Source organism: Centruroides vittatus, unplaced genomic scaffold (assembly GCF_030686945.1).
Source record: "Centruroides vittatus isolate TY-2023 unplaced genomic scaffold, ASM3068694v2 contig_466, whole genome shotgun sequence".
NCBI classification, from domain to species: Eukaryota; Metazoa; Arthropoda; class Arachnida; order Scorpiones; family Buthidae; genus Centruroides; species Centruroides vittatus.
The window spans coordinates 1,540,102-1,553,526 of NW_027122260.1; the positions used below are offsets into that span (position 1 = coordinate 1,540,102).

Below are 13,425 nucleotides of genomic sequence, written 5' to 3' on the forward strand. Positions count from 1 at the left end.
ATAGATGTTAGTAAGAATAACAAATAAATGACAAAAATGACAAAAATTATAATAAGGTGTATCCTTAAATATAATAAAAAGTTTATTGATTTGAATTAAAGAAAATATATTTTTATAGGCTATATGTAGGCCTATTCTAGGTAATTCTTTAAAAATTTAGTCTTTTACATAATATTTAGTCTCATTTTGCTAGTATTTTTTTTAAGTAACTGATTAAAATTAGAAATTTAATCAGCACATTTATATCGAATTAATCAATTTTATACTAGTTAAGGTCATTTTAAATATTTTTGATGTCCCAATTGCAATTTACTGATAATTCTATAACTTTTCTTTTACACTGCTAGTTTAAGCATGGCCAGATTTACGCGTAAATTAAACAAGCTATAGTTTAGAGCATAACGTTCTTAAATTCCTTATTATTAAGTGGAAAAGAAAAGGCCTCTTATATGTTACAGCTTAGGGCTACAAGTTTAAATTCGGCTTTAACTTTAAGAACTTATAATGAAAGAACCTTATTAATTCTTTATTTAAGAAAGTTTTATAAATCTAAATTTTTTTTAAGATTTAAATTAGAATTCGTTTTAATAAATCTCAGTTTAAGCCATTTTTCTATAGGCCTACGAAATAGTAAGTATTTTTATAATTATTTTGTAAATATTAAACTTTAAACTTTATAACGTTTCTTATTTTTATATTTATATTTTATGAATGTTACACAGTTTATATTACTTGTAAATTCACGTTTATTAAGGTTTAGGCGTATCTAAAATGTATATAAAAGTACATTTATTTGAATAGTTGTAATAAACTTGCTTTTAAAATTTTCATATTGATAGATAACTATTACTTAAAAAAAAACATCTTAAAACAAGTTATTTTATTGTTATATTAAAATTTTAATCTTAATTTACACAAATCGAATATAGTAAAGTATTATTTAAGAATGACTACATTATCACTCATAGCATAAATCCTTAAGCACTAATTAAAATGTTTAATTTTTAAATGAATATAAATTGATATTAATAGAAATATAAACGTCCTAATTATAAATTAAATTCTTCAACTTAAAACATTTAGCCTACTATTAATTAATAGAATTAATTTGATTTAAAATTATTTTTATAAGCCAATACAATTAGTTATATATAAGTTATATAAATACCTTATAATAGTTAATTTGTTATAGAAAAATTTTACTTTCAAAAATTAAAAAACACCGTAATATTATTAAAATATTAATTAACATTATAATGAATTTGTACAATTATTTAACTTTTTAAAAATTAATTTATTAAATATAAAAGTATAAAAAGTATATAATACTTTGAACTTTTATATTCAATTTTTCATTCTTGTTAACCATCTGCTCATAGATGATATTCATTTAATAGGTTTTTAATTATATATTCCAATTCGCATTTGTATATAACAGCGAATACATTAAAGTTAGAACGTCATGCTAAGTTGATGGCTTAAATGATATCAATTATCATAACAAGAATACACACTTTTGTATTTTTGTAAAAGAATCTAATTATAAATCTTTACAAAAAATAGAAATTTATAGAATAATAAATTAAAGAAATATAGGAAAAATAATATAGAATAGGATAGAATAAAGAAAAATTCAATTTAGAAAGAATCGAAATTTAATAAAATATTTTCTTAATTTTTGGGGTTTTTTTAATTAAAAAACCAATTCAAATAAACGAAAAAAAGTCAGCATGAAATTTTTGAGAGAAAAAATAATTTATGAATAAACAAATTAATGATATTTGAGCTCATAAATCTATATTTTTAATAAGTCTAACTTAAAATAGTTTCCTGAATTTGAATTAAAAAACTGTAAATAATTTGAATTAATTTATTTAAAAATTCTTTGTCCATTGCTAAGTTTTTTAAGGTTAAATTTACATATGACAGAGTCTTCTGGAGACAACATATAAGAAGCCTTACTCTCTTCACTAAATAATTAAATTTTAAAGCATGAGGTCCTAAGCCCTAACTTGTTTAGCTTAGGTGTATGTAAATCTGGCCTTGTATATTATAAATGTTTTTATAACATAGTGGACTCTCGATATACTGAACTCACGGAAGATTGATCTTAATCATTCACTATATTAAGAACTCACTGAAGTATAGCAAGTACTGTACAGTACAGTACCAACTGTATCAGGAGTTCATAGAGTTTTAAAAAAGTTCAAATAATATTTTAAAAAAATTATAATACTTAAAGCAATTTATACAGAATCTCTAACAATAATTTAAACTTGTTTATTTTTTATTTTAATTAGGCATTAAACAATACTTTTGGCAATTTTTAAACTTGTATTAATGACTAAAAAGTTATAATAAACTATCGAGAATTCATTATCAACATCGAAGAATCAGATTTAAAATTTTATTATAAACTTTATTCATTTAATTTAAATTTATTAAGATGAAATCTAAGTCTAGATCTAAGGGTTCATTTTAAAGAGTTGTTAACGTCAGGTTAATCTGCAAAGGATAACGAACTCAAAATAAAAACTTTAATAATCGATATCAGATAAAATTATTATTTAATCAGTAAACATTTACAATTTTTTTTATGGATTTAACAATAAAATGTCACAATTTTTAAGTAATTTTTGAATGAAAAATACCCTATATAACACATGAAAAATGAGTTAATATTTAAAGTTAATTTAACAAAATTTATGTATTTTTATTATATAACTAATCAAAATATAAATTATTTATATTTTTATATTAATTTATAACGTATTTTAAGCTTTATTTTACATTTTATTTGCGATATAATTAAACAATACACACCATAACAGGTTACAATTACAGGTTGCATTTTCCTTCGTATATATAAAAATTAATCGAATTAATTCGAATTTTTTGCTCTTATCACGTTTGAAATATGTATATAATTATGTTTTAAATATAATAAATTAGTTTTATTTTTGCATAATTGGTAAAATCAACTTTAATCCTGAATTGATTATAATGTGAAAATTAGTTAAAAATTAAAAATAATATGCTAAGGAGATTCTTTTTAATGTCATTATCGGCTTGTTTCGTGACACGTAGACGAACTTATTGGTAAAATATGTGGTTAAGAGAACATAATGCCATGATCCGTCACGAAAGAAGTCAATTTTCGAAGCGTTTCTATGCATCACGCAAAATGGTTACTACGCCGTTTAGATTTCTATCTACATCCACAGATGGCGCTGATGTAGAGGAACGTGTCAAGAAATCCATCCTCATACACATTATAACTTCATAAATACATTCGCATACAATTGAAGTATACGAAAACAAATTACTAAATTTTTTACGTTTTTAATAATAATAATAAACGGTAAAAAATAACGTTGTTTTTTAAAAAATAAATCGAGTAAAATATATCGTAAAGAGTTGATTGGATGTAATTAAAATTATTTAATTAATTATGTTAAAAAATTGGAAGGAAAAAAGAATTTTTGTAAATGTTAAACACGACAAAGATTGATTATGAATTATTTGCAATTACGAAAAAATGACACAGGAGCGCTGCAATCGCTTAATAATGGAAAACGTTGGAGGTATTTTATATGGAAAAAATTCTCTTCTTCTCCAACGTCAATTAAACTTTTAATTTATAAATTACCTTAAAATTTCCATTTATAAAATATTGTATTTATATATCATTCCTTAATATTTCTATTAAAAATTTCAATTTAGTTTTATAAATTTTAATAACAATTAAAACTAAATTTTTTTTTATTCATGTCTTTCTATGAGTCAAAAATTAAATTTCTAAAGAATAAATTAATAAATATATCAAAAGTCATAATAAATGCAATTAAAATATTTAATTTTATTTTAAAAATTGATGTATAAATTTTTAAAATTAAAGTTTTATCGTCAATTATTTAAAATACTTTTAGTCATAAATGAATAATTAATTATTCTTTTACCAATTGAAAAATACATTTTTAATATTTTATGCTAAATTATTTGAATTTTTAAAATATAAATGTATAAACAACATATGTTCCACTATATATTATGTTTGTATATTAGTTTTATTATATACTGTTTATATAATTCATATAGATTTATTAAAAACCCAGCTATTGTGATAACGAAAAAGTAAATAAAAGTTCTAACTTTAAAATATTTTTATTTTATTTTTTTCTTATTTAAATAATTAAGCTATGAAAATTTAAGATTATATAGCCTATACTACTACTACTACTAGATTTTGGCTTCAAATAATTTAAGTTTTTATAATTTTAAATTTAAATTTAATATTGAAATTTAATTAATTTATCTATTATATTTATCTCAATTATATTTTTTATTTTTTAAAAATTAATAAGTTGAAAGTGTTATGTAAATTATATAATTAACGTGGCCTAATTTAGTTTCATAGTTTGTATAATTTTCATTATAGCATTATAAGTAAATTTAATGACTACGTTATTTTTATATTTGTATAAATTTAGGTACTAAATTTCCTTCTAATTAATGAATGATAGATATAAAAATATTTTAAGTATAAAATCTTTTTAAAAATTAAATATATTTTTAAAGGATTAATTAATCCTTAATGAATGAAAATATATGGCATAAACTAATTAACTTTTTGTAGTTGTAATTTATTTAGAAAAGGAAAATATGATATAAACTAAACTAAATATTTAAAGCTTTATTATATAAATTATAATGTATATAATAAATTTTATTAATGTAAATTGCTGATATTTTTTATATTTCATTTATTAAATTAAGAATTTGAAAATATTATAATATAAAATTACATTGTAGACAATTTTATATTATATAATTTAAATTTTATTCCTGAAAATTAAAATCTAAGCAAAATTAAAACTACAATTTATATATTTTATTTTAAATCGATTTAAAAAATTCATGGTCTAGCGAATAAACTTATAACTTAGGCTATATTCTAAAATTAAAAGTTAAATATATATATATTAGTTTATAAAACTGTTAAATGTTATTAAATTTAATTCAATATTCTAAATATTTTAATATTATTTTATATAATTTATTGTTAATTAATCACAAAAATGTATTTAAAATCATTTTATGGTTGCTTAGCTGCTAATTAAATATTAAAATATTTTATTTAGTATTTGTTAATAAAAATATTTATTAATATATTCAATATATTCTATACTAAAAACTATTTTTATAATAGATTTAATTCTATCAAATGCATATAATTATGTATTTATGCTTATGATTCTATTCTAATATTTCTGGGCAATTACTTACTAATTTTATATTATTATGTTTAAAAATTAAAATTAATTAATAATTTAAAAATAATGATGATAATTTTATTTCAGGCCTATGAAAGAATATTCAATTATTTTAAATTTTATAAGTAGTATTAATTCAGTTTTCGAAAAGATAGACACTCATACTGCCTATTTTCTAACAAAATTTTAAAAGATATGAAAATATTTATATTTTTCAATTATTTTATATTATTTTATTTTATCGTTTAATATAAATTTTTATAGCTCATATTTATTTATTTATTAATGATTTAACTAATGAAGGTTTTAAAAAATTTTTAAATTGATGGTCATATTTTGAATTATATATTATTAAAACACAATATTTCTAAATATTAAGTTAAATTTAAAATTTTCTTATCAAATTTATTATAAAAATTATTCTTAAATTAGGTAAAATATTAATTATCTTGTATTTTTAAACTTGTTTTTAAAATATTCTTATAAAATTAAGTAAGCCTTCAGTTGATAAGCTATGTTAGTTATAATTATAATTATTATTATTTTGTCATACAATTACAATAATCAGGACCATTTGTATTAATGAAAATGATTTAAAAAACATCTTTATTATGAACACATTTTTATTCAAAATAATATAAATTTTGAGCAAAAATGACAAATTTTTACAGATAAAATTATATTACTAATATGCTATTTTTAATATCACAGGAACACAGGTATAGAAGGTGGCTAAAAAGTCAGTTAATCTTATTTTGTGTGTTCCAGTTACAGTTATAAATAGAAAGATGTTCTTTTACAGAATTTGGAGAAACATGGTTTAAAATATGATAAAACGTTTTGCTATTTTAATAAGACAACAGTTTAGTCGTTACAACGGTTAACAGATTTCTATCATAAAGTATTTGAATAAGATAGGAATCTAGTTAACTGATGTTTGGGTCACTCTGATTATTTTAGGAATTATATAATTTTATTATATCAATATAAGTCACATCGAAATGCGACTAAATTTCAAAGTAATCAGTCTTCTACCATATTGGTACTTCATATAGAAAAAAACCACTACAGTATTTTCTTAAGTTGTTTTATAGCCTTCCTTCGTTGTTTTTCTCTCATAAATATCTCTATACAATTAATATTCTAATTTGTCTGTCGAAATGATGTGAAAAATTTATTATCTAAAGACAATTCCGTTCAAAATAGTATATGAAGTAGTCCTACTGAGTGTCAAGTAAGCCTAAATTAAGCGTAACAAAATCGCATAACGCTCTAAACAAACATGAAATGGGAATGAATTTTTCAGTTTAATTCATTTTAAAATAAAATATGAGCCATTGTTGATAAAGTGCAATAGTTGAAAAACGAATAATGATAGGTTCGATAATTGGAAATGTGACTTGCATTGTGATTGGTCGAATCGCTTCCCGGCCATTCACGACTGACAATCACGCCTATCCTTATTTACCTTCGACCAATTAGCAAAAAACGAATGTACGCTATTCTTAATAGTTTCTTCTTTTAGAATATAGATATTACAAACTTTCATTTGTAAAAGTTATTAAGTAATTCTAAGAATAGATTAATACATAAGATAAACAAACTACGTTTAAGGCCTCAAGTTATGATTCCTAGTTTCGTCCTCAAAAAATTAATAGGCCTATATATATATATATATCATTATTGTTTGATAACGGAAGAAGGGCCTTTTATATATTATAGCTTAGAAACACGTATCTGATCAGGCCTGATTATGGGCCTACATTCTTTAAAAGTTATAAGATTCCGTAGCATATTTATATCCTACATTTCAAAAATAATTAAAATAAATTATTATTGATGTAATAACTTTTATATAGTATATTTTTAAATTTATATTTTCTAGACATATTTTAGTTAATGAATTTTATTAAATGACGCTATTAATTAATCATTTCTCAAAAAAATTAAAGAGCATAGGCCTAATCAGGCTTCTAATAAAAATAAACGAATAAGAATATTAAATATTAAACGAAAAAGTATATTTTAATAATTATAATTTAATTTATTATATATAGAAATCTTAATTTTTAAAGAATGTTTATTAAATACAGATTTTTAAAAGATTTTTTAGAAATTTTATCTAAAAAGTAAATTCAAAGCAATAGCATTTTCTAAAATTTATTATTTAGATTTATATTAAAATGTTATAATTTATTATAATAAAGAAATTTTAACTGTAACCAGTGAATTAACCTGTTCTGATTTAAATTCATTACTATTCTAATTAAAGAAAATTTATTTTTTTTTAAAAAAACCCAAACTGGTAAGTTTAAAACAGTAAACTTATTCTTTATTTGTAACGTTTGTGGCCTTTTAATAACGTTTGCAATCGTTTCAAATTCAAATTGGTCAAGTTGTAGCCATCCTCAGCTTGCAATAATTTAATACAAATTTAAAACCAATCCATTAAGTTTAGAATATAATTATCATAGAACATAAATTAGAATAAGAAACCAATTTAATTTTCATATTTAAGAATGTAATCGTTTATAATTGCTGTAAGCTGAGGATAGCCATATAATGGCCGAAAACGTTACTAAATAACGAGTCATTTTGGCTTCATAAACTTAGAAATTTGATTTTTATGTAAAGTAAGTTAAATTTTTAATTAACTGATTAAATCGTCTTAAGAAAAACTCTCTCTTATAATTTTAATTTATTATACTGAGTTATAAATTATTACATTAAAATTTATTTTTAAATCATAATATTTCAATTTTAAGCTATATATAACTTTTTGTAAAAATCTCAACATCTTCAGATATTCTAATATATAAAAAATAAATATATTTAAAGCTGTAAAGCTTAGAAATAATATTTCTCTACTTAAACTTGAAGATCCATATAGTTGTTGAAGGCTAAAAAAGAAATACATAATAAAAATATTTATATGATATTATCAATACTTACAGAGTTTATAATTTAAAAATTTATATCAATTTATGTAATTTTAAATAATTTAATTTTATTTAGTTTTATATATTTTAGATCTAGAAGATAGTCTACATTAATATACCTATATTTCATTTACAATATTCTACTTAGAGTTGGATTTAGACTTATTGTTGCCCTAAGCTGTAACATATAAAAGGTCCTTTCCCTCCAGCAAATGATAGGCCTATTTAAATTTAAAAGCGTGAGGCCTTGGTTTATAGCTAATTTAGCTACAGCTTAGGAGGCCTTACACTTCAACCGATTCTACTTTTTAATGTATTTTTTAAAATACTATAACTATTCTTTAATATAGCCTAATAAACCAATTTTCATATTTAAAACAATTTAGCTAAAGGTTAGGCCTAAAGATACATTTTCTAAATTCAAAATTGACTTTATTAATTGCTTAAACTTTAAACTATTTCAAAATAACGTAATATCTTTAATTTATAAGATTAAAAATATTAATATAAAAGGCAATTCTTTACATATATAAATAGGAAAACATTTTAAAAATAACTGTAGACCTCTAAAGCTTCTAAAGAGAAGCCTTGCTTATGGGCATTGGCTAACTTTATCTTACAAATATGAGAATAAAATCGTAGATTTTTAAAATTATAATCAAAAACAAATAATTTTTAATAAATTAACCAATTCACTAGAAAAAGAATATTTTTATTAAATAATTAAATTTAGTTTATTTAAAATCAAAATATATCATTAGATCTATTTAGGCTAAATCAAAATCAATACTTTTAAAATGTAATATAACTAATTTGAAAAATAAACTAATAAGTATATTAAATTAATAATTATAATTTAATTTATTATATATATAAATCTTAATTTTTAAAGAATTTTATTAAGAAATTCTTAGTACATGAAAAATTCTTGAAATAAAATAAATAAGAAATTGTTTATTAATCCTAGAAGTTCCTTGTATAATCCTATGCATGTTGAAATGACTATAAAGTTAGGCTTATGTTAAAATATGGCTTATTAGCTTATTTAATCAGATTTTTATGATAAACAACCTAAGTATATCGAGAAATTAGTATTAAAACTCAAATTATTAAGAAATTTTTCGAATTAAATTAAGGGTTTAATTTAAAAAGTAGTCAACTGTACAGAATACAACCTAAATAACGTACACATTTATATAATTTGAAATTATTATCTTATTTACAATTAAGCCTTATATTTATAACGCAATTTTATTCATAAATTTTAAAAATAATTATAATTTAAAGTTATTATTATTTAGTTCTTTTAATTTAATCAAAATACGACAATTAGATACTAGACCTAGCCTCTGCTTTATTTGCGTTTTTATTTTGTTTAAATTATAAAATATCTTATAAATTAGTTAAAACTTATTTAACGGATTATAAGATTATTTAAATATTAATCTATAAATATTAAGTATTCCTTAAAATAAAATCACGAGTAAGATCTATCTGACTCTAACTTTGTGTAGTAATATGTTAATGCTCTTAAGTTTCATTCCTCGTTGAAATTTATAATTTTTTATTTTTAAAAATTCTATAGATTTATATAAATTATTTTGTAACATCTCTAAATCAGCATAATTAACATAAAAATTAACATAAAATGATCAAAATAACCGCAAAAACAAAATTATATCATAAAACATAGGTTATATATGAATATGGATACAAAATAATTATTATTATTTACAATAATATTAAATGTAGCATAGTAACATTTTATTTCGTAACTCTTTAATTTGTATGTTATAATTTTTTCAAAAATTAAACATTTTGTAAATGATTTATCTACGCAATTTTTTCGTCTATCTTATTTTATAGTAAGGATGATATTTAGAGTAATTAAACTTATAATCAGTAAATATAATTTTATTACTTTAAAAATATACATATATAATCTAATATATATAGTTATTAATTGGCCCTCTTTGAAGTCGAGAAAGATCCCGATTAATAAATATACTTTGGCCTCAAAAGATATGTAAAAAGTTATATTTTTTAAATGATAAAATTTGACGAAAAATAAAGGAAAATTTATCCTTAAACACAAGAAATACAGTGAGATTAATAATTTATAAAAAGACCCCATAAATGTCAGGCCATCCTGTTGGTTTCCTTGTGATGGCGCTTGGTTATAAGTAATATAATCAAATTACAGACAAAATAAAATGCAAAATTAAGTAAGAAATATTTATATATTCAGATTTTTATAAAGGAATTTAAACTAAAATGTGACTTTTTCATGTAAAATTCCTTGTTGTTATAAAATTAACTACTACATTTATAAAAGGACATTTCTACAGTTTATCTTAGAATATTGTTAATTGTAGATTAATATTCTAAAAATTTCAATTATAAAAATATGCAAATATTCCTTATGTTATATAATCTAATAACAGGAATTTGTCTTAATAGGAAAATAAATTTACATGTTATTTTTAGTTTAAAAATATTTTCTGAATTATATTAATTTTAGAAAAAATTTAATAATTTTGGTTCAAATTTCATATATTTTTCTAATTTTTCTTAATAAAAAATACTTTTATTAAAACTTATGGTTAGTTGTGACATTATTTTCAAAGTATAAAAAAAAAGATGATGATGATAAATCTTCATTCATTTTTCAATATATATTTATCATGAGCAAACAGGATAAAAAATTAAAAAAAAAGAAAGTTAAAATGATGGATAGAATCATCAAATAGTTTTTAAAAAATACATTTAATGTCAAATCAATAAAATTTACAAGGATTTTGTTGTATCTCCTAAGGCATGTTATATGTTTTTGTTAATGTAAAATGGTACAAAAGCAATATTTTTTATCATTCTGACATTCTCTACATCTACATCTAACATAGAGAATGCATTATAGCTTTTTAAATATTTTAATTTAAAAAAATATATAACTTTTTATAATGTTACTGCCTGATACTATATACTATCAAAACTCATATTCCAGTTTATCTTCCATACTTTTTTATTTATTTATTTTTTTTTAAGTCGTGCAAACTTGTTAGAAGAGATGATGGATTAAAACAAATCTATCACGATTTTGTTAATTATTGAACGATATAAAAAATTTGGAATTTTTTAATTAAACTTATGTTTAAATTTAATTTTGTCAGAGTTACTTACTATAAATTATACCTTTTAATTTTATTTTTAATAATTCTGATTATTCTTAAATTGTGTCAATTTATCAAAAATTAATAAAAACTTATTTGTTTTTCAAAAAATTGTACTAAGTTCTTAAAATACATTTTACAAACTATTAGGATTTTCAAAGGAATGTTGTTTAGAAAATTGAAATTACATCTACTTTTGAATCTGTTTTAATTTTAAATGAAAAATAAAAGCATTTATAAATCCAAAAAAGATTTAAATAACTTTTTATACTAAATTATATAAAAATTTAAAATTTTATATTGTCCAGTAATGCATTATCAAAGTATACTTCCAATTTAAATCTAAGTCTAACCTATAGCTTTAATATAGTGAATAATTATTCACTATAACTATAATTTAAAAGATTAAAATAAATAAAAAGGTTATAAACTTCTATAAATAAGCACAAATACTTCTATTTTTTTTCTTTATTTTTTTTAAATAAACTTCAACGAGCAAGAGTTAAAATATAAATAAAACAGATTAACTAGATAAGAAATATTTGTTTATATTCTATCAAGCACGTACGAATATGAAATACATAAAGTAAACCATTTAAAATTTTTCAATTAGCCTATCAAAATTCTTTATTAGTCTATACTGCATATGAACTTTCAATATACTTTCACCCATAACACGACAGGAATTACATGGAGTCATGTTACTACACAATGCCAGACAATAAGCAGGAGTTATGGGGGTTATAGAATGAATACCACATTCTTTTTTAGAAGTAGATTTTTTTAGGCAAGGGGGAGATGCAAGAAAAAATTAAAAAAAAAGAGACCCGGAAGAGAGAAAAAGTTCCCGCCCATACGACTGACGTCACGACACCGGAAAAGGAGGGTGTTATTATTGCTGACGAAAATCGATCAAAGATGTGTCCTGACTGTTACAGGAACGACTTATCCTTCAAGAGAGTCTGATATAGACGTGTCGATTATTTCGCAAATAGGAAGTTAGTGTTTCGGAGTGTTGTTTCTATCAGGAAAAAAAACAAGCAAACAAAAAAGCTCGACATATATAGATACGTCTGTGATAGGAAGTATACTTTAACCACACAATTTGTCTCTTGGTTAATCGAGTTTAAGGGACGCCTTCTCTTCCGCTAACTATCCAGTCAAAGCTAGGGTTGCTACTAACTACTTGCATCTATTAATAAGCTAGTGCGATGACGTAAGCAGTTTGCGCTATCAGGTAGTTCTATAGATTCCGAAAATCAGTCAGCAATATCGTACTAAAGCAACAAGTCTTTACGAAACGGACTGTACAAAAAGTTTTCCAGTAACTTTTTCTTTTTTTTTTCGTTACAATATTTTAGGAGTTAATCAGCTTCGTTGCATGGTAAGCAGCCAGTCAATTAAGTTAACACTTACCTATAGTTTAGTCGTTATGATGTAGTGATGTGTAATGTCGACTTTAACATCCGGGATAGCGGAGTATAGTGTACGCGACGACTAACCCTTTGCTGCCAGTACTCTCAAGGACAAAATGATTTTACCTTGGAAAGGCGTTAACATCAATATGGCCGTTCAGGGCACAAAGGGTTAGATTTGGCTATGTGATGCTATCAAGTAGCCATGTCTAGGAAGGAACTGATAAAAACTGCTTCTGTACACATAAACGTTTCTTTATATTGTTGATTACATTTGTAAATAAATTGTCCTGCTGTCTAGACTGACTAACCCTCCCTTTCTTTCTAACTTGAATTTTTTATCAATACACCACAACTAAAGTTAAAATTATTTCCAAGTATTTTATAAATTATCATCATTAAATTAAACTTTAAAACACAAATTATTTATTTAAAACATTTGAATTTCTTATTTCACAACAAAATTTTTTATTTTTTCATGGATTTTATATACATATATAATTAATTTATTGTTCGTGCATTCTTAAAAATATATCTTAATTAATTTATTACTAATTTCATATAATTAGTGTAAAACATGAAATAATAAATTAAATTTCTAAGAATAATTAATTTTAATTTTAATAAA

At 21.4% G+C, this 13,425-nt stretch overlaps 1 long non-coding RNA gene across 2 annotated transcripts in view; it reads right to left on the minus strand.

Annotated features, from left to right (window-relative positions):
- LOC136977677 (uncharacterized) overlaps positions 1-13,148 on the minus strand; it is a 35,202-nt gene extending 22,054 nt beyond the window's left edge. The window contains exon 1 of one of the 2 annotated variants that reach the window (XR_010881122.1): positions 12,799-13,148. This is a non-coding gene — a long non-coding RNA (uncharacterized lncRNA). The remainder of the gene's footprint in view (positions 1-12,798) is intronic. The other variant, XR_010881121.1, reaches the window with a different exon arrangement.
- Positions 13,149-13,425: the final 277 nt, after the last annotated feature.